The sequence below is a fragment of the Mus caroli genome, unplaced genomic scaffold, assembly GCF_978045245.1.
Source record: "Mus caroli unplaced genomic scaffold, Mus_caroli_1 scaffold_9, whole genome shotgun sequence".
Lineage (NCBI taxonomy): Eukaryota > Metazoa > Chordata > Mammalia > Rodentia > Muridae > Mus > Mus caroli.
In genome coordinates, this window is record NW_028227264.1 from 43,666,919 (window position 1) to 43,687,694 (window position 20,776).

General features: G+C 43.4%; 1 protein-coding gene across 2 annotated transcripts in view; it reads left to right on the plus strand.

The window, feature by feature from the left end:
• Nucleotides 1-8,869: 8,869 nt before the first annotated feature.
• Popdc3 (popeye domain cAMP effector 3) overlaps nt 8,870-20,776 on the plus strand; it is a 36,441-nt gene continuing 24,534 nt past the window's right edge. Inside the window, exon 1 of one of the 2 annotated variants that reach the window (XM_029482299.2) lies at nt 8,870-9,294. The gene's annotated coding sequence lies outside the window, so the exon portion shown is untranslated. The remainder of the gene's footprint in view (nt 9,295-20,776) is intronic. The other variant, XM_021175052.3, reaches the window with a different exon arrangement.

Genomic DNA, 20,776 nt, shown 5'->3' on the forward strand with positions numbered 1-20,776 from the left:
CCCTAGAGCCCCCACAGGAGAAGCATGGTTTTAGTCACATAGACAATGTCCCAAGCTTCTGACCTTCAGACTAAACTCCTCCCCAGTTACCTAGCAACAGAAAAGATAGCAGCATACTTTAAGAGAAGCTGTTTGGCCCCACCTTGCTCTCTTACTTCTCACTCCTCTTACTCTCCTCTCCTTTCTCTTCCTTTCTCTCCCTCATACTCTAGCCTTTCTTCTCTCTCTCTCCCTTTCCCCTTTCCTCTTGGCCATGGCCAGTCTTTCTCTCTTTCTACCTTCTCTCTTTCCCCCTGTCTTTCTATAATAAAGTTCTAAAACCATAGACTGTCTCTGCTTATCAAGGTCTGCAGCGCTTGGACGATGGGATAGGCTTTCTCCTAATGAGCCCTTTCTAATCTCCTATCAGAAGGCCTTCCTGTGCTCTAGTCAAGGCCTGCTGTGCTTAATCTCACCTGTGTGGGAACCTCTCTCCCTCAGCTCTCTCTCCTATAACCCCAGGGCGACAGGGTGTCACCCCAGGGCCCCCTAGTTTCTGAGGCTGCCCCTTGTCTACCCCCTAGGGGTCAATGGCTTTGATGCCCACCCGGGGCTGAGTAGAAAGTGTCTGGCAGCTCTCCCGCATCTGCCTGCCCAGAGCATAGGTGGAACTCTGGCCAGACATGGGCTATCCTCCCTCCCCCTCCTTCCCCTGGCCCCTTTAGTTCCCACACAGGCATATTATCCATAACCATAAAAAAAATAAAGTGTTTTTAAAGGCAGTGGAAAACCAATAATAATAACAACAACAACAACAACAATAATAATAACAACAACAACAACAACAACCAATCAATGAATAGCCTAGAAACACAACACAAGGGCTGGAGAAATGGCTCACCATTAAAAGCACTGGCTGGTCTTCCAGAGGCCCCAAGTTCAATTCCCAGCAACCAAATGGTAGCTCACAACCATCTGTAATGGAATTTGATGACCGTTTTTGGTATGTCTGAAAGAAGCTACAGTGTACACACATACATTAAAAAAAATCTTAAGAAAGAAAGAAAGAGGGAGAGAAAGAAAGAAAGAAAGAAAGAAAGAAAGAAAGGAAGGAAGGAAGGAAGGAAGGAAGGAAGGAAGGAAGGAAGGAAGACAGAATGAAAGAAAGGAAGACAGACAACAGAAATGTGCTCAGAGCTCAGTAAGAATGACTTGGGGTTCCTAGCTGCCCCCGGAGAGAGGCAAGTTGGTGGCTCTTCTATACTGCAGTCCTGAGACTTCCTCACAACAATGTAAGACTTGGTAGTGGACTTAGTATTTACACGGGAAAATGTTCAGCTTCTAAAACAAAATTTAAAAATTAGGAAACAGTATATGAGCACTGACTGCTCTTCCAGAGGTCCTGAGTTCAATTCCCAGCAACAACATGGTGGTTCACAAACATCTGCAATAGAATCTGATGCCCTTTTCTGGTGTGTCTGAAAAGAGCAATGGTGACTACATAAAATAAATAAATAAATCTTTTTTAAAAAAATAAGAAACAGGATGAAGGGTACCAGGGGAGTGAGCAAAAGCAAGCCCCAGGAGTGAATCTGCCCAAGAACTAGAGTCATACACTGAAAACTATAGAATAATGCAGAGGGAAATTACAAACTACCCAAAGAAGCAGGAGGACACCTGTGTTTGTGCATTGGGAGACTTCCTATCATGAAGGTGCCATCCCTAGCCGGGTGGGTCTGAGCTGTATAAGATAGCACATCACAAGCTTGGGAGCACCCAGGAAGCAATGTTCCTGTATGATCTCTGCTTCAGCTCCTGCCATGACTTCCTCTGATATTAGACTGTAATCTGTCTGTAAAGTAACCCCCACCCCAAAGATGATGACAATATAACTGAATCATAATCACATTGAAATGCCAACAGCCATTTGGCAGAGATGAAAACCAAAAGAAATAATGACAAGATTCACAGTCATTGATTTCAAATGTTACAAAAATAAAAACAAAAACAAAATAAAAAAAACCAACCAACCAACCAAACTGGACCCAAAGCACCAGTTACCAAACCTGTGTGCTGCAGATAAAGATCTGCATATGCATTAATGTATGTAATAAGGCTGAAAGTCCTAATTGGTCAACTGATTTCAATAAAAGTGACTGACCAGCCACTCAATGGAAAATGCAGACTGTCCCAACACAACACTGGGACACTGGACATCTACCTTAAAGAACAAAAGTAGCTTGTTCCCTCACAAAAACTAATGAACGAAACCCCAGTGTTCACTAGTGAAACACTTTCTGGTGTGTGCTCGGCTGTGAGTTCATTCCTTAGTGCCCCCCAACCCACAAACTAAATCATTATACATCAAAACCAAAAAAATCCTCAAAACAACAACAAAAAATATGATCAAAACCTAAACGTAAGGACTGAAACCACCAACTCCTAAAATTCTTAAAAGAAAACATGGATAAATCTTCATTACATTAGACTTGACAATAAATTCTTGGATACAACTCAAAAGAGCAAAAGAAAAAGGCATGTAAAGAAAAATTAGATGAATTAGATTTCTGTAGAATTTAGAACTTTCACATATCTAACATCAGTGTCAAGGAAATGAAAACACGACACAGAATGAAGAAAATATCTAAAGATAATCTGGTGTCCAAACTATGTAAAGGTATCTCACAAACCAACAATAACAAGCAACTAGAAAGCCAGCAAAGGACTTAAACAGACATTCGGCAGCAGACATATACAAAAGCCCAATTAGCCTATGAAAGAATGTAACATAATGATTAATTACAGAGATGCAAATCATACTATCACCTGTTCATATTCCCTAAAACAGCTTTCATGCTTTTAAAACAGACTATAATAATAAAACAGACTAAATAAACAGTCAGGGATGTAGACAAATTAGAACCCTAGGGTACGGCTGGCGGGATGAGAGATGGTGAGCAGCACAGAAAAGAGGCTGTGTGTTTAAAACAATCTCACGTAGCTCTCCACTGGACGCAGCGATCCCTTTCCTATGTATCCACCCAATAGCATTGAAGGCTGCTATTCAAACAGAAGTAGGTGTGTTCAAATGCTCACTAAGTAAGTGGATTAACAGATTTTGAGCCATCAATAAAAGAGAATGTTACTCAGCTATGACAAATGAATGACATTCTAGAGGAACATTATGCTCAGTATAAGAAACCAGATCCACCGTGTCACATCCTCATCATACATGTGCCCACTGGGGATTATCATATGAGCCACTTACAGGAAATGCTCAGAATAGGTAAATTATAGATTTAAAAGGATTAGTGGTTGCCAGCATCTGGGAGACAGGGAAAGAGGGGAGTGAAGCAAGGCTTTAGGGTACAACATTTCCTTCTGTGGAGACTGAAAGCCTTACAACTACATAGTGATATTGTTTGCATTGGTGAAAAGTAAAAATTGAGAATCACAAACAGGAGAGGATGAAAATGCAAAAGAGCAGGAGAAAAAGTGGAGAGAAAGAGGTAAGGAGGGAGGCAACAAGGAAAAGGAAGAAAACGATAAAAGAAGCACAGAGCAGCAGCATAGGACTTTAATTGGGGATACCAAGGGCAAGTAGGCTTTATGAAGAAAGGATACAAAAGCTGTGCTCTCCCATGCAGCTGGCCCCAGGATAAGCTGTCATAGCTACTTTGGAGAACAGTTTGTCAACAACTGATAAAATTCATGTAGATATACCTCAGAGCTTCAGTCTGGATGTACGTCTCTGGGGATCATCATATATGTATCCACTGGAGATTATCATACATGTGCCCACCGGGGATCATTATACATGAGCCCACCAGGGATCATCATACACATGCCCACCGGGGGTCATCATACATGTGCCCACTGAGTCCTGCACACAGCACTGGGCTGTTTCGCTTAAATGATGGGAGGAAATGGGTGATGAAGAAGACAGCCATGCTATGGGGCATTACTGTCTTTTCTTGTTACTGTGATAAAATATGGTGACAAAAGCCAAATGTGTTTGGCCCACAACTCAAGGGTGCAGCCTATCATGTCAGGGCAATCAAGGAAGGAGGAGCTTGAAGCAGCTGGTCACACTACATCCTCAACCAGAAAGCAGAGAACAATGAACACACTCCTGCCCTTCAGTTCTCGAGACCATCCAGAACCCCAGCCAGGGAAGGAGCACCCACAGCGGGTAAGTCTTCCCATGTCAATGAAATCAAGATGAACCTGCACATGCATGCCCAGAGACATATATATGACCAATTCAGTCAGTTAATGGGCTCTTAAGGGAGGGAGGGAGAATGGAAAAGAAAAAGACAATTAGACAACATTATAACATGACTCCAGCCAGTGATAAGGCTGTTTTATTTTTCTCCAGCCTGCTTTTATACCATTCTAGTTCATGCAAGGAATAAGATCAGTTCTAGGTTAAGGAACAAACAAGGCAATAACACAAATAGTCAAGGAACAAACGAGGCAATAAACAAAGTCTGGTGATCACTGTTTCTGGGGGGCTTATCAAGACCAAGAGATCTAAGCCTACTTCCTCCTACTCCAATGTCATATTCCTGCCAAATTCCTACAAGGCGGCCCCCAAAGCTCTCCATATATATATATATATATATATATATATATATATATATATCATATGTTTTACTCATATAGTAAAACTATGTTGTAATAGAAAGAAATGAAAGATATAAACAGAACTAGGAAGGATTATTGCAGGCTTAAAAATGAAAGAGATAAAGAAAGGGAGGGAGGGAGGGAGGGAGGATGGTGTCTTAGGATTTTTATCATTACAGTGAAACACCTTGACCAAAAAAGGCAAATTGGGGAGAAAAGGGTTTATTCACCATTTGGTTCCAAATGACCGTTCATCATTGAAGAAAGTCAGGACAGGAACTCAAACAGGGCAAGAACCTAGAGGCAGGAGCTGATGCACAGGCCATGGAGGAGTGTGGCTTTCCTCCCATGGCTTGCTTAGCCTGCTTTCTTTTAAGATTCAGGACCACAGTCCAGGGATGGCACCACCCACAATGGGCTCGGCCCTCTCCCATCAATCACTAAGAAAATGCCATACATGTTGGAAATTGGTTCTAATGCTTTGATTCAATCAGGATTCTGTGTGTCCAAATGCTAAAGGTCTTTTCCCCAATTTTTTTGATGGATCAATAAAAATGTCAGCAGCCAATGGCTGGGCAAAGCAAGATGGGCCAGAACCTTAGAGTTGTGCGAGCAAGGACACAGTGGGGAGGAGATGCAGAACTCCAAGACTTGGGGAAGAAGGATGGGATGAAGGAGCAGCAGGAGACAAAGCCAATCAGCCATGTAAGATTTTGGGTAGATGGCCACTGGCCACTTTCCTGATGGGGCCTGGGGTAGCAGGGGAAGGTTTAGGAGTGCCTTTGAGGTAGCCAAGGCACTTTAAAAATAAGCTAGTGTGTGTGCACCTAGAATCCAAAAATAGCTCCGGGGCTGGTGCAGTCAGCCAGGAGCCAAAGCGGTGTAGCTAAAAACTCACCCCTACCCCTACCCCTGGATCTCATGGAGGCATTTCCTCACTTAAAGTTCCCTCTTTTCAGATAACTCTAGTTTGTGTGTCAAGTTGGCATAAGATCAGCTGGCATAGAGGGAAAGGGGACACGTTGGGCTGGATCTCATCTGGAAGTCAGGGCATTTAGTGAGCTACTGCATGAGCCTCAAGTTGTTGAGGCTAGAGAAAGGACATGCTGATGAGAACAGGAAGGCAAGTCTCAAAGTGAAGCTCTACCAAGACTTGTGGACTGAGGCATGATGTAGTATTTTATCTGGGACTTACTCTTTATCATAAATATTCCTCACAACACAGGGCAACTAGTCAGCAGAGCTAGCTTCCTGCTTAGCACCAGTACAGGGCAAAGCCCACAGGACAGGACAGGACAGGACAGGACAGGACAGGACAGGACAGGACAGGACAGGACAGGACAGGACAGAAGGAAGGCTTCTCTTCTTATGCAGCTAGAGGACCCAGGAAGTCCTACACCTTTGAGGCTCTATTGACCAGGTATTTAATCTCAAAGGGACTCTGCTGGCGTCAAGATAATGAAGTGCATGTGGGGAAGAGAGGAGAACAAGGTTGCTACTAGGTAGTCATGCTTACACAACACTGACTCTGGAAGGAATTGTAGTCTGTGGATGAGTCAGAAGCCTGGCATGGACTTCTTTGGGTTTTACAAAGCTGCAATTGAGACATCACACGGTTGAAGTTCTCACCTGGATACTTGGTGGGAGAAGAATCAACTTCCAAGGTCACTTAACCTTACAGTTAGAATCCATGTCACTGGTTTATAGACAAGAGGCTGTTGGCTGGAGGCTGCCTCTGGACTCTTAGAGGCCACCACGCCTGCTCACCACAGGACGTCATGGCCATTTTCTTCACCAAGCCAGAAATGATGGTCTCTACAGGAAGTCTGATGGCCAAAGGGAGCCTTTTATGACAGATGGTGGTCACAGTAGTGGCATCTGTGAGTCAGCTCTGCCACAGTTACTGTTTAGAAGCAAGCCACAGGTGTTATCATGCAGTACATCCTTGGACAGCCAGAAACTATAGACAGTTCCTGGACCAAGAGACTAGACACATCATCTCTAGACAATAGCACCACTCCTACATCCATTGCCACTGTACATCCTTTTTCGCATGCATCACGGCCCAGATAAAAGACCTGTAATCTTGGTGCAGGCCTTTAATCCCAGCACTTGGGAAGCAGAGGCAGGCAGATTTCTGAGATCAAGGCCAGCCTGGTCTACAGAGTGAGTTCCATAACAGCCAGGACTACACAGAGAAACCCTGTCTTGAAAAACAAACAAAAAAAGACCTGTACTCCAAACCACAGCCCCCTTTTCTCTTTTTCCCTCTCATCCCCTTGGAAGCTCCTCTACCAAGAAAACCTCCCACAGGAGTCCGGCAGCTTGGTGGACCTCCAGGATTGTGCTGCTTATTCTAACAGCAGGTCCCACCTGCACTCCAGAAGAAACATGGAACATAGTGGCCACCCAGAATCTGTCACACAGCATAATTTCATTGCTTCTAAGCTTTCAAACTTAAAATTATGAATATAATCCCAGCAATTTCAAACACAGGACGCTCATACAATTGAGCACAAATCCAGAATGCATCTGACATAAAATTTCATGGCTTTCTTACTTCTCTAGCCTTCTTTCTTTTCTCCAGATAAATTTGAACACTGGATCAAATTCCAAAGTGGTGAGTGGGAGCAAAGGCCATGGAGTCAAATGGTTTCCAGTCGTGTTTCCAGCCGTCCATGGTGCAGAAACTGGGATGCTTGGCCTTTGTTCTTGTCATCTCTAGTCTTGGTTTTGTGGTCGTTCTGAGGCTTAAAATGGATTCTGATTACTCAATAAATAAATGTTTGTCGTGGGGATCAAAAAGATGGCCCAGCTTGTAAAATACTCCTCACCAAGCTTGATGATCCACGTTGGATCTGCAGAACCCATGAAAAGGTGGAATAAGAGGAACCTCTTACACAAAGTTGTCCTCTGTCCTCCAGTCCCCTCTGCACAGCAGACACATAAACAGTGATAATACATGTTTTTAAAACTAGAAAAATGAGCTGAGTGTGGTGGTGCACTCCTTGAATCCCAGCACTGGGGAGGCAGAGGCAGAGGCAGAGGCAGAGGCAGAGGCAGAGGCAGAGGCAGAGGCAGAGGCAGAGGCAGAGGCAGAGGCAGAGGCAGAGGCAGAGGCAGAGGCAGAGGCAGAGGCAGAGGCAGAGGCAGAGGCAGAGGCAGAGGCAGAGGCAGAGGCAGAGGCAGAGGCAGAGGCAGAGGCAGAGGCAGAGGCAGAGGCAGAGGCAGAGGCAGAGGCAGAGGCAGAGGCAGAGGCAGAGGCAGGTGGATCCCTTTGAGTTTACCGCCAGCCTAAACCATACAGTGAGTTTCAGAACAGCCAGGGCTATGTGGAGGGACCCAGTCTCAAAACAAGCAAGCAAGCAAAGAAACAAACAAAGTAACTACTAAATCAATCAAACAAACAAACAAATAAAGAAATTAACTAACTAATAAAATAAATTACCTAATAAAACAAATAAAACACACGAGAAAAAAATGTCCTTCTTGGAGTCATCTCTACCAGAATGGTTATATAAAACGAAAATCAGCAAAAAGGATGTCACTGAAATCTTTAAGTTGTGTGTCTCATTTTCCTCCTTTGATCAGGTCCAAAGGAAACTCAGAGTTAACTGCGGTGCCTATTAGCATATCAAAGCACTGTCTCCACCTCGCAAGTACCTGCCAGCATCCTGGCTAGTCTCAGCTCTTCTCACCCCACCCTCCACCCTAAACTTCTTTATCCCTGCTTTCCTTCGCCCAGCTGCTTGTTCCTACAGGATCCTGACATTTTGGTCTTTCCTTCTCTTGGCTTTTGGCTCTCCGTTATCTTTTTCTATGTCTTCTCTGTCTTCTCTTCTTCTCTTCCTCACCCCCACCCCATGTGCCACCTTTGCATGGCCTGGTTCAGTCTGTGGCTCATATTCAGTATTCTACACCCTCTCCCTGTTCTAGACTCTTCCAGATGCCTCGGGCTGTACTCCCACTAGTATCTACAGTAAAAACCTACTCAAACACGTCTTGGAAAAGTCATGCCCTTATTTATTCACAGTGACCACGTAGTTTGGTCTACTGAAGAAAATAAAAACCTCATAGAGGCAAAAATGCATGTGACACTTGCTTTAAATTGCCTTTTTGGGGGAGGGGGGGTATTATTTGAGCTTATGTGGCATTTGTGTTTTGTCTTTTATGATCTATGTCCTTTATCTTTTTTTCCCCTTTAACCTATTTACTCACAAATAAACACTGCCCCTTTTCTGCCCAGTACACATATATATTCCACACCTCTCTGGTGATTTATCTTGTCCGTGGCCGGGTGAGAAGGCAGACAGTTGCTTTCCGTGCTGGTGCTCACCTCCATCACTCTCCACCAAGGGTAGCCCAGGGTCTGGGCCGAAGACTGGTTACCATGAGTCTTTACCAACTTAGAGCCTCGCGAGTTCCGCACCCTGCTGGCACCCGCTGGCTGCCCGCCTGCCTCGGAGCGCGCGCCCGAGCCCGTCCCCGCCGCTGGGAGCGGCTCTGATCGGCTGCGCCCTGCTTGAGCGGGCGCGGGAGGACGCGTCCGGGATCCCGGCGGGTGCGGGAGGGCAGCGGGGCGAGAGCGGTTCGGTCCGTGGGTTTTCGGGTCACCAGAGCCGCCTGCCGCTGCTCACTCGGCTGGAAAGTTCTGTGGGCTCTATCGGGAGCGGCGTGAAGGCCGGGAAGGTAAGCTGAGAGCCGCGCGGGAGTGGCAGCCCAGCAACTTCGCAGGGCTGCCCGGACCGGGAACGGGGAAAGGCTCAGACCCCCGATGCGCGTCCCCTCTGTGCGCGCCCTGGAGCCCGGTGCGCGCCGCGTGGCTAGCAGCTCCCGCTGGGGATCGCAGGAGAGCGAGCGGTCCTCCCCACCAACGAAGCTGCCAGACCAGCGCTCCAGAACCTTCGCGGCGCCCTAGGCACCTGGTGCCCCAAGGAAAATATTTCGAGAGGAAAAGCAGATCCTGGGGCCCTGGCAGGTGTGGGTTTCACCATGGGCGAGTCATACCCTGTAACACTTTCCTTTCCAAGACTAAGACCCCAACTGGGGTCTGTGCAGTTAGGGTGGTGTGGTAGCTGCTGGAGTCAAAGGGCAGCTAGACTCTGACCTGCTTTCTGTACTTGGAGATCCCCTTGCCAGAGAAAGAACGTCATCTATAAACCCCACATGTCATCTCATCATCAAGATTGGTTTTAGCGGTTTAGTTTTGAGAGTCTGTATTGTAGGAAAGGATCAAAGACAGTGTCAAAATGCAGTACAAGAATGGAGGGGGAGAAGTTTTAGCCAGGTAACATCTGGGGAAAGTGAAAAAGAAAAAAGAAAAAGAAAAAAATTCTGTTAGTAAATACTACAAGGATAAACATTTAATAAATTAAAGAAAGTAGGTTTAGAATCCCACTTTTAAAAGAAAATTGAATCAAAAATAACAAAATTACCCACCTTCCTGATGTTTTTGTTTCAATTTGCACGCTTGCAAAGTGCAATTAAACTTAGTGACAGCCTTGAAAAAGTATTATTGGTGCCTGTTGGTGTTGCCTTTTGTGACTATTTTGTTTCCCTGCTCATTTTTTAATTCTAAAATCTATTGCACGAAATATTTATTCTGAGCTAGTACAGTAATTAGGTTTTGTCCTTCATGGTAGAAAACAACAACAACAACAAAACTATAGACACAAACAAAAAATGGATCTCAGTTTCCCCATTTGCAAAAATAAAGGGATTAATTGGTTCCAGTTTCCAAATAATAATAATAATAATAATAATTTCCAATAATTTTCTTCTTTCCTGAAAAATCTGTGTGTGGTCTTCAATAGTTTGAGATACTAAGCCAAATTGAAATCTAAAGTATTATCTGTTGTCAAAACTTTATGTTTAAATAGGAGGCATTCAATAGTTAAGCTTATTAATCCAATTAGTTTTTCAAAATAGCTGAATCATTGTGTAGCCTGTGCTTGAGAATTGTTTCCTTCTGTGCTGTTGAATATAAAGATGTCACAGGAAGCCAAGATCCCAGAGTACAATCTTCAAGGCTCACGTGGGCAGCTACAGCCCCTCTGCCTGCTCTTTCTGACCAGGAGAATCTGGAAGCATTCGCTACGGTGCGTAACAAAGCAGGAGATTTCAAAACTGCTTTGGAAAATGTCTATGATGGATATGCAAACCTGTTGAGATTTTTTTTTTTTTTGTAATTATACTGTTCAGCTAGGGTTATGAGTGACACAGGGTTTGATCGAATTTACCTGTGGAATAGAGGAACATGTTAAATTACTAATTACATTTTTTTTTAAGGAAAGAGGGAAAATCCTCCTTTGTCTAAGTATAGAAATTGGGTAAAATATGTTAATGAAAAAGTTATTATTGGTATTAACTAAAATACATAACTAGAACTTAGTGGGTTAAATCACTGGCAGTATAACCATGGAGAGTCCTTCTCCAGCCCAGGGGTCCTCCTCCAGCCCAGGGAGTCCTCCTCCAGCCCAGGGAGTACTCCTCCAGCCCAGGGCTCCTCCTCCAGCCCAGGGAGTCCTCCTCCAGCCAGGAGGATCCAGGGCTAATTCACACAGATCTATAGTGACTTGTTACTTTGTGTTCTTTAACAGAAATAACCCCCAGGGGCTGTCACACTGAGACTGGCCAGGATAGGACTAGCAAGAAAAGGGGTGTGGAATACTGTCAGGAGAGAACCAGCAACTTCCTGAGCTTATAGGGGAGTCTCTGGGACCTGAGAGCAGATACTCTCTAATACAAGTTCTTAGAAGGGCTAGTTTTTGTCAAGTTGGCTGGATAAGGAAGGGCAGGAAAAAGCCAACCTCTGAATGTGCCCGTGATGCCAACTCTCCTGGGTCTTGAGAGCTCTGACCTAATGTTCATTCCTGGATGGGTTTACCTTCCTCAGAAGGTGTTTGTGACATCATTGGGAGGTGGTAATGGTAGGAGAGTGGCCTAGTAGGACTGTCACCGGTGGTGTGTCCTTGTGGCTGTGTCTTAGGTGGACTCTTCCTGCATTCCCCCTGGATCCTAGTCTCCAGTACACCATCTACTTTGTCCTGCCACGCCCACTGTAATGGTCTAACACTTCTGAGAACTCTTAAGTTGTTCTCATAGGTAATTTTGTTGTCACAGAGACATAGATGGAACTCAGGCAGCTCTGAAATACTTGTAGTCTTGAGCATTCCAGACAAGTGAACCGGATCTGTGAGATTCTTAGATGGAGAGACTGTGGCTGTTTGAGAGGTAGGTGTTTATAAAGTCTGATACACACAGAGAGCACCGGCACGGCTCCTCTGCAGGCCTGTCTTCCTCAGAAGGTGTTTGTCTGTAGATGAATGCAGGCTAAGTAGTAAGCTCAGGGATGGTTTGAATATGCTTGGCCCAGGGAGTGACACTATTAGGAGGTGTGGCCTTGTTGGAGTAGGTGTGTCACTGTGGGCATGGGCTTAGTTGCCTGGAAGCCAGTCTTCTCCTAGCAGCCTTCAGATAAAGATGTAGAACTCTCAGCTCCTCCTGCACCATGCCTGCCTGGATGTGGCCATGCTCCTACCTTGATGATAATGGACTGAATTTCTGAACCTATAAGCCAGCCCCAATTAAATGTTGCCCTTATAAGAGCTGCATTGATCATGGTGTCTGTTCACAGCAGTAAAATCCTAACTAAGGCAGTTTTGCTTTTAACTTCAAAACTTTGCTGTGAAAAACCTTGATATTTGTTGAATCTGGATAATGGCTATGTGGGATACTAGGTTTGTTATCTCCTCCCCTCCCCTCCCCTCCCCTCCCCTCCCCTCCCCTCCCCTCCCCTCCCCTCCCCTCCCCTCCCCTCCCCTCCCCTCCCCTCCCCTCTCCTCTTTTTTTTCCCCTGCCAGTGCTGGGAACCAAACCCAGGGCTGTCCACATCTTAGGCAAGAGCTGTAGCACCTCAGCCCGTTTTGTCTGTTTTTACTTTGTATAAATGATTCAGGCAGGAGCTGGAGCATTAACTGAATCAGTCAGTTAAGTTCCTGCCATGTGAGCATGAGAACCTGAGGTCAGGCCCCAGCCTGTGAGGGGCACATGTGTAACCCAGTGCTGGGCACTAGTGGGGACATGCAGGTCGCCCAGCCTGCTGGCCAGCCAATCTGGCCATTAGTGAGCTCCGGGTTCAGTATCTGGTCATGTTTTAAAAACCAAGAGAACAATAGAGGAAGGCAACTGACACAGGATTCTAATCTCTACATGCATACACATGTGTGCACACTTGGACAAACATAGACATGCATACTTTAAACACACACAGAATTTAAAAATTATTCACTAGAAAAAAAGGTGAATTTGAAAAATTGGACAAACATATACACATATACTTTAAAAACACATACAAAATTTTAAAAATTAATCACCAGAAAAAAAGGTGAATTTGAAAAAATGAGATATTTACTAATGTGGCATTTCATTTCAAATTATATAGGGATTCAAAATGTATTTCGAGCATTTGAACATAGGCTAACATTCCTTATATATAAGGAATCTATAAGCAGGAAAGGCTTCAGAATAAAGGTCTATGTGATAGTCAATGTCCTGTGGACTTATTGATGGAAAGATCTAAAGAAAATACGATAGCATTGACTCTTTTTAAGTTCTGATTATTGTGTTGATGCATTACTATCTTTACAATTAAAATATTTTTATATTTATATTTTATATGTGTATTAGTATGTTGAGGTTTGGTCTGTTGCTGTATATTGTAATGCTAAATTCTATACTCAAAGGTCTAGGCCTACAAGTGACTTTTCCTGTTTACAGGCTTCTGTTGTGCAAACCTTGTTTCTTGATTTAAAACTATTGGGCAAATACAATTGGGTACAGCCAATTACTGGAAGGATGAGAGGTAGGTGGGTTAGGAGTGACCTGGTTAGAACAGAGAGAAGAGAGAAGGAGGAGGAAAGAGGATAGAGAGAGGAAGCCACCATAAGGGGAGATGGACCATGAGCACATTGCCAGGAGAAACAGCAAGGATCTGGGGTGCACCACTGGCGAGGTACCCAGGCCAGCAGTTAGAAAAGTAGATTAGGAGTTACACCCAAGTAATTGTCAAAGCTAAATAAAATAACCATTGTCTGGGTCTCATTTATTTGTAAGCTAGCTGGGGATAAGCATAAATTGGTTATATTTTACCTGTGTGTATGTATGTGCACCACATGCCTGCTTTGTGCCAATAGAAGTCAAAAAAGGCAGTTAGACCCTCTGGAAATGAAGCTGTGAACCACCATATGGGTGCTGGGAACTGAACCTGGGCCCTCTGCAAGAGCAGCAAGTGCCCTTAACTGCGGAGCCATCTCTTCAGCCCCTGTTTTTTTTTTTAATGTAAGATTACCTTGTTGTTTTCTAAATTTTGTAAAGAATGCAAACTGAAAGCTGAAAGGAGTTGGATACCAGACTTGGAGTTGCAGAGTTTAGAGTCTTTAGTGCTTTAGTGCAGTATTGCTTTAGTCCAGTGTTTCCTCACTATGATGTTTTGGGATGGTAATGTATATTCTGTGATGTTTAAAGTATATGATCTGCTTTTTGATATATAGGGGATTATAGTTAAGAGATTACATGAATCTCAGGAGAGACTTTGAACTTCTGACTTTTAAACATTGTTAAGGCTGTGATGGACTATGGGGACTTTGGAAGTTGGACTAAATGCATTTTGCATTGTGTTATAGCTACAAGCCTATGGGGGGGGGTCAGGGAATGGAAATTGGTGGTTTGAATAGGTTTGGCCTCTATAGATTCATGTGTTTGAATGCATGGTCCATGGGGAGTGGCACTATTAGGAGGTGTGGCATTGTAGGAGGACGTGTGTCACTGTAAGGGTGGACTTTGCGGTCTCTATTCTCAATTTCCATCCGGTGTGGAATGTCAATCTCCTGACTGCCTTTGGATCAAGATGTAAAACTCTTGACTCCTCCAACACTAAGACTGCCTGCAGGATGCCATGTTACCATCATGATGATAATGACCTGAACCTCTGAAACTGTAAGCCAGCCCCAATTAAATGTTTGCCTTTATAAAAAGAAAAGAGAAAACAAAGAATATGAAGTGAAGCTCCTGGATCAGAAAAAGGAAAAGGAAAAGTGTCCCATCGTGCAGGTAGCTGTATCTCCACCGTAGAGCAAACGTTATCCTGTGCATCTTTGCATACATTTATACAAATTACATTCATAGACGGCAGAAACTTTTTTCTAGTAAAAAATTTGTATTTACTTAGAAGCATTCAGGATAGCCGGGCAGTTGTGGTGCACGCCTTTAATCCCAGCACTTGGCAGGCAGAGGCAGGCAGATTTCTGAGTTCGAGGCCAGCCTGGTCTACAGAGTGAGTTCCAGGACAGCCAGGGCTACACAGAGAAACCCTGTCTCAAACAACAACACCAAAAAACAAAACAAAACAAAACAAAAAACAACAACAAAAAAAAGAGAAACATTCAGAATGTTAATACATAGTGATATTCGGTTAACAGAGCAACAATTACCTTCATATAAGCCACGTCAGAGACAACTGAAGATGAAAATCAATCAGTCAATCACAGAACTACCATCCACATGTATAACTGACTTGTATTGTGCTCTAACAAGAACCTGCTTTAAATTTTCATACCAGTTTACAACCCCCAGACTGTACCAGACAGAGTTAGTGGGTATTGCAAATACCACCCGGACGGGGCTTGCTAAAGACACACTCAACAGAGTGTTAACTACTCAAGAAAAGACACTGTATAGTTTAAGACAAATGTTTCAAAGTCTTATATTTCAATTATTTTCTTTAAAAGGTGTTGTGGGAAATATTAAAAATGATGAACTGGCACATTCCCCTGCTTGTGCCAGCAACTCTTGCCCCAGCAACTCTCTTCCCATGTACTGGAAGGCACTGGGCGACCTGTTTTTATCTCGTGGAGACTGACTCAGAGTTCCAAAATCTTGATACCCAGCTTGCTAAGTTCCCACTGATGGGTTGCTACCATGCCAGCCCCATGCTTCAAAACCCCCAAGGCCTTTGTGGTGCACATCTGGAAAAACCCATGCTTTGCCTCCATACCTTTCTCTCTTGAACCCAGATGAGCCGCCGCATGAAGGGAAAACACAGCACAATGTTCAGAAACAATGGTAACTCAATTGCTGGGTACAGCAACTAAAATCCTAATCTTGTAAGCCTTATAAAATCTAAATCCTCCAGTGGCGAATCCTAACAGATCCTTCATTGAAACCAGGAGACACTTGTAGCTACATCTTGTCCTCACGCTATCCCTGTTCAAACAAACCTAACTCTGTCCTGCTTCCTCTCTTCCACTCTCCAGTCTGGAAGCCCCACCTACTTGCCCAGTGATTGGCTCCTTTATTCATTAGAGGATTGGTTCACAAGAAGTCACCCGAGTATGATTCACTCCTTGTGCGCAGTCCCTCCCAGGAGAATTAGCATTAACATATAAACAGCACCGAGACCTTCCACAACACTTCCCCCTTTCTGGTCTAATAAAAAACAAAACCTTGCTCTCAATTATAAATAGAACACAACTATTGCCATTTTGTAATTTATAAAGTATAAGATAGACCTAATACTCAGTGCATCATTTATGTCATTAAGATAGAACATTGTCATCTATCCTAAATTAAAAGACTTAAGATTCTACCTTGACTTATGTCCTGGCTTTAGATAGTATACCGTCTGAAAACCATCCTCTCAAATCTATTCTCTTAAAGTAAATACCCAGGGCTGGCTATGAGACTATAAATAGTTTTTCAAAACTGTCAAAAATCCGATAATGACCAACATTAACTAGAAATATATAGGAAGCCTAACACAGCATTCAGAAATGAGACAAATTATAGAGACAGCTGCCTGTCTATACAGTTCCTGTAAGTCAGGAAGACAGAGCATGTCTTCAGCCTTCTGGCCCAGGATCATCTGACAGACCTTAGAGATACAGGAATATTAAGGACTATCCTATTCTGTCTCCACACAACTAAGCTGTCCTAACTTGTAAATTGTGTCCTTTCAAGAACAGTACAGGTCTGCAGGAAAGATTAGCAATTTTCTGCCCAGTGGCGACTTGGCCACAAATGTACAGCCTCACCTGGATGCTCAGTTGTTTCTTTGAATTCACAAATGGGAAGCTGTTAGGAGCAGATTTGTCTCAACAAGTGAATAAATAACATTAAATGTCACATTCTGTGGATTTCTGATGATTTTGAAAACCAACTATCTATGTAAAGTAATCTGGACTATTTTCCTTTAACTATTCTCAGTCATTTCTAACTGAAATCTCTAAAAACACCATAACAATAAACTCAGAGTCATGAATTTGCTGTTTGGCCCTTGACTCACAGGCTTAATCATCTCAGATCAGTTTACAATAATAGAAGGACTGGGTCTAAGTCCTGTACTTTTAAAATTTTAGCATCAATAGAAGAAATTTATACCAATGAAAACCTTGATTTTGCATCAAAATAAATTCTGTGCCAAAATAAGAAATGATGACTTCAAGTTGGTAATAATTAAAAAGATTTCTACCAAAGGAGATTATGGGTATACAATCAATTCTAGCTATTCCTCCCATTTCCAATTATGACCATTTCTACATTCCCTAGAAAGACCACCTATAATAGCTATCTCCAGCCCCAAGGCCCAGAGAACTGGGGCGACAACTCTTTATAACTTCTTCAAGCTGAATATGGGCATTGAGATTATTTTGAAGTTGGAGGTTGGGGAGGGGAGGGAAAATATGGGAGTTGGTTGGTCTCTGATGTCTCTGTCCTGAGTGGATCTGGCTGAAAGTCCAAGACATCAGGAGTTCAAGCAGGTCAGTTCAGTATGTCTGATGACGAAACTCACCAAGGCTGTATATTCTGTAATACACAAATCTCAAAACAAAATTTTAGTATCATTATGTTAACCCTTTTGTTTGACTTCTGGATTCTAGTTTTCTGGGGCTCTCCATCTATCAGATCTGATCCATATTACTCTGAAAGGGGCATAGACACGAATCGCCTTTTCTAAAAAACACAAAAACAAAACCTTTCTCCCAAATCAGCATATCCTTGTGCCAGTAACCAGAAAAAAAAAAAAAACTTTATTTTGACCTCTCTCCCAGAGGAATAATATAACCACAAAACTGGACATCACACACATTTTGAAAATTAAAACAATCTAAATACTGTATGTACCTATTCTTAGGCCTTTTCTATTTTGCCATGTAGGATATAATCCAGAATTCCTGTGGAGCCTACGTTAGACAGGATTTGAGTATCCTTTGAGATATATTAGAGCAGTAGATCTTTATACCACCTTTCTGTTCTGCTCTCTGCCTAGGGCAGCCATCTTGTTATACCATCTATTGTTCAGCTCTCTACCTGGAGCCACAGACATTTATTTTAATAATACTTGTTCACTGTCCTCTCTACTTGAAGTTAGTGACTAATTTTCCCTATCCTAGTTCTGAACCCATGTGAAATTCCCCATGTGATTTAGACAAAATGAGTATATAAATTTATCCCAAAAGCAAATAATCCCAATTTTATAAATTCACAGTTCAATCAATCTCTGCCCCAAGAAGTAGGCAACTTCCATTCTACAGCTCTCTGACCCAGAGCAACCTGCATTCCCCACAGCAGGGGACCTCAGAGCCTGCTTTCTATGCTTCAACCCCCACCACACACACACACCTGCATTTGAGTCCACGTGATTCAGAGCTACTCACTTAAAAAAAAAGAAAAAAGAAAAGAAAGAAAGTAAAACACTAACTCTCGGGCTAATAATCTTAAATTTCTAGTGTCCAACATGTTGGTTCACCTGTGAGGTATGTGTCTAGGGGTGAGGGTAAAGGCTTTAAAGACAAGAACAAACTGAACTAAAACCAACTTATTCATCATCTTCCTCTTCCTCTTCATCCTCTTCAAACTCCTCCTCATCATCATCTTCCTCTTCTTTTCTTTTCAGCCTTGACCATTTCCTGCTGCAGCTGGTTTTCCTTTAGCTCTGTAGGACTGTCTTTTTGTGTTTTTCCTTCAGCTTGGCAGCCTTCTTGTCACAGGGCTGTTTGTCACCATGCTGTTCCACATCTCTCTGAGTTTCTTTGAAGCATCACCAATGGACTAGCCGGGATGTTCTCCTTTGATTTGGGGGCAATACTTAGGACAAAACAAGAAGAAGGCCAAAGGAGGCCACTTGGGTGCACTGGGGTCCTTGGACTTCTTTTTGGTCTCCCATTTGGGTGGTGTAGGTTTTCATGTTAGCCTTGGCCCTGTCTTCCTCTTTCTTTAGTGAAATGGTCCCCATCTCTCTGAGGACTTCTTACAGAATTCTGAGAAGCTGACTGGAGCATCTGTGCTCCTTCTTGTGCTCCTCCTGGCAGGTTTGCACATGGATGCACATGGAGACATCTGCCTCTTCTGCTCTCCTTTGCCCATGTTTAGTTGATGTTCCTCTTTGAGGCACAGAGTCGCCTAGTGCCTGTCAGACTCTCGCTTGCCCCAGCACTGTCTCTATGGACCTCAACATACTGAAATGTCTATGAGAGCAGGAACCAGACCCAGAAACACTTTTAATTAAAGGAAAGGGGGTGCAGTGGGGTAAGGTATGAAGCCACTGGTCTGAGTCTTATTGCCCTACTTTGATTTCTTTATAAGTAAACCTAAGTTCATACTCAATCAAGTGGAAACCTAATTTACAAGAATCCTTTCTGTAGCAAATGGCCAGGCGTCAACCAGTCACAAACAGCTGAATTTCAGCCATCCATAGGCAGCCAACTCATAACTCCATGCAAATGCGGCAGATGCCTCGTTGCAGTCACTACGGAGATTCTTGGCTTTGTTTTCCCGTTCAGCTCTTAAGAGGTTTGTACGAGGCTGGCTCTGCTGGGTAGCTCCTCTGAGTCCCTTGTCTTCATGCCTGGCTGATGGAGGCCCCCTTTGCCCCACCTCTGTCAATTTGTCTCATTTTTTTTCTCCTCGTAAGATAATAATAGAGGTGCTTTCATATATATATTTCCACATAAGAAAAACTGTAGTGAAATTGGCATCAGTATTGAGGTTGAGCATGGTTGAGGACACTTGGAATCCAAAGACCTCAGAAGGAAGAGCATAAATTTGAGGCTACCTTGGGCTCTATAGCAAAGCAAAGTGGATAGGGGTGGGGAGAGAACAAGGAAGAGAAGGAGAAAGGTAGGAGGAGAAGAAAGCAGAGAAGAGGGAGAGATATTAATGTTTTCATGTCCTGGGTGATAACAGGTCCTTCCCAATTGGAAAGAAAGTGTGTCTCAAGGGCAGACTGTGTTGCTCCCTGCCGTTACAGAGCCAGCTGTCGGGTCTGCTATGATGCTGTGAAGTCCAATATCAGAATCACAATTTGCCCCAATGCAGTGAACTTACTTTTTCTGCCCAGAGTCCTGCAGTTTCCTTGTTTTTCTTGAGGTTTAATAATTTAGCAGCACTTTGTCGGGATTAATTTCTGTATCAATTTCTCACTGAACTTGCTGTATCCTCTCTATTTTCCAATAATTTATTGTTCTTAATGTGGGGGTGATCTTTCCATTATTAATAGATCTCCCTCTATTTTGTAATTTTTTTTCCTTTGGACATCAGTCATTCTTACAGTACCTTATCTTTGCCTTCCGTATTAGTTTTCTGTTTTACTTTTGTCTTGCTCTCCTCTCAGAAGGGCTGGAGAGATGGCTCAGTGGGTAAAGACACTGACTGCCAAGCGTGATGATCTGAGGTCAGTCCCCAGTATCAGATCCAGGTTGGAAATAGACCACTATCTGCTCAAATTTCCCTCTGACCTCACACACACACATGTGCATCAAACCCCACATAAATAAGTGTAATTTAAAAGATACAGCAACAGGCTGGGAATAAGGGTGTGGGGATTCTGATGTGGCCAAATCATTTCCATGTTTGAAACTAAGGGAAATACCTACCTGCCCCTCCTTCCCACGGTGTTCTTACAGCTATGAAGGTTCTGGCTTAGAGTTCTTCATGGGGGATGTTAGTTGTCACTACTCACTATAGTTTCTCCTATTCAGTGAAGGGGTGATATTAAAAATCAAGGCCCAAATACAAGGGTTCGTGTTGTGTTGAGTTGTGTTGTGCTTGACTGTGCTATATTTTATGTGTTTTAATTGTTCTGGAAACCATAGTACATAAATAATAATGGTGCCTT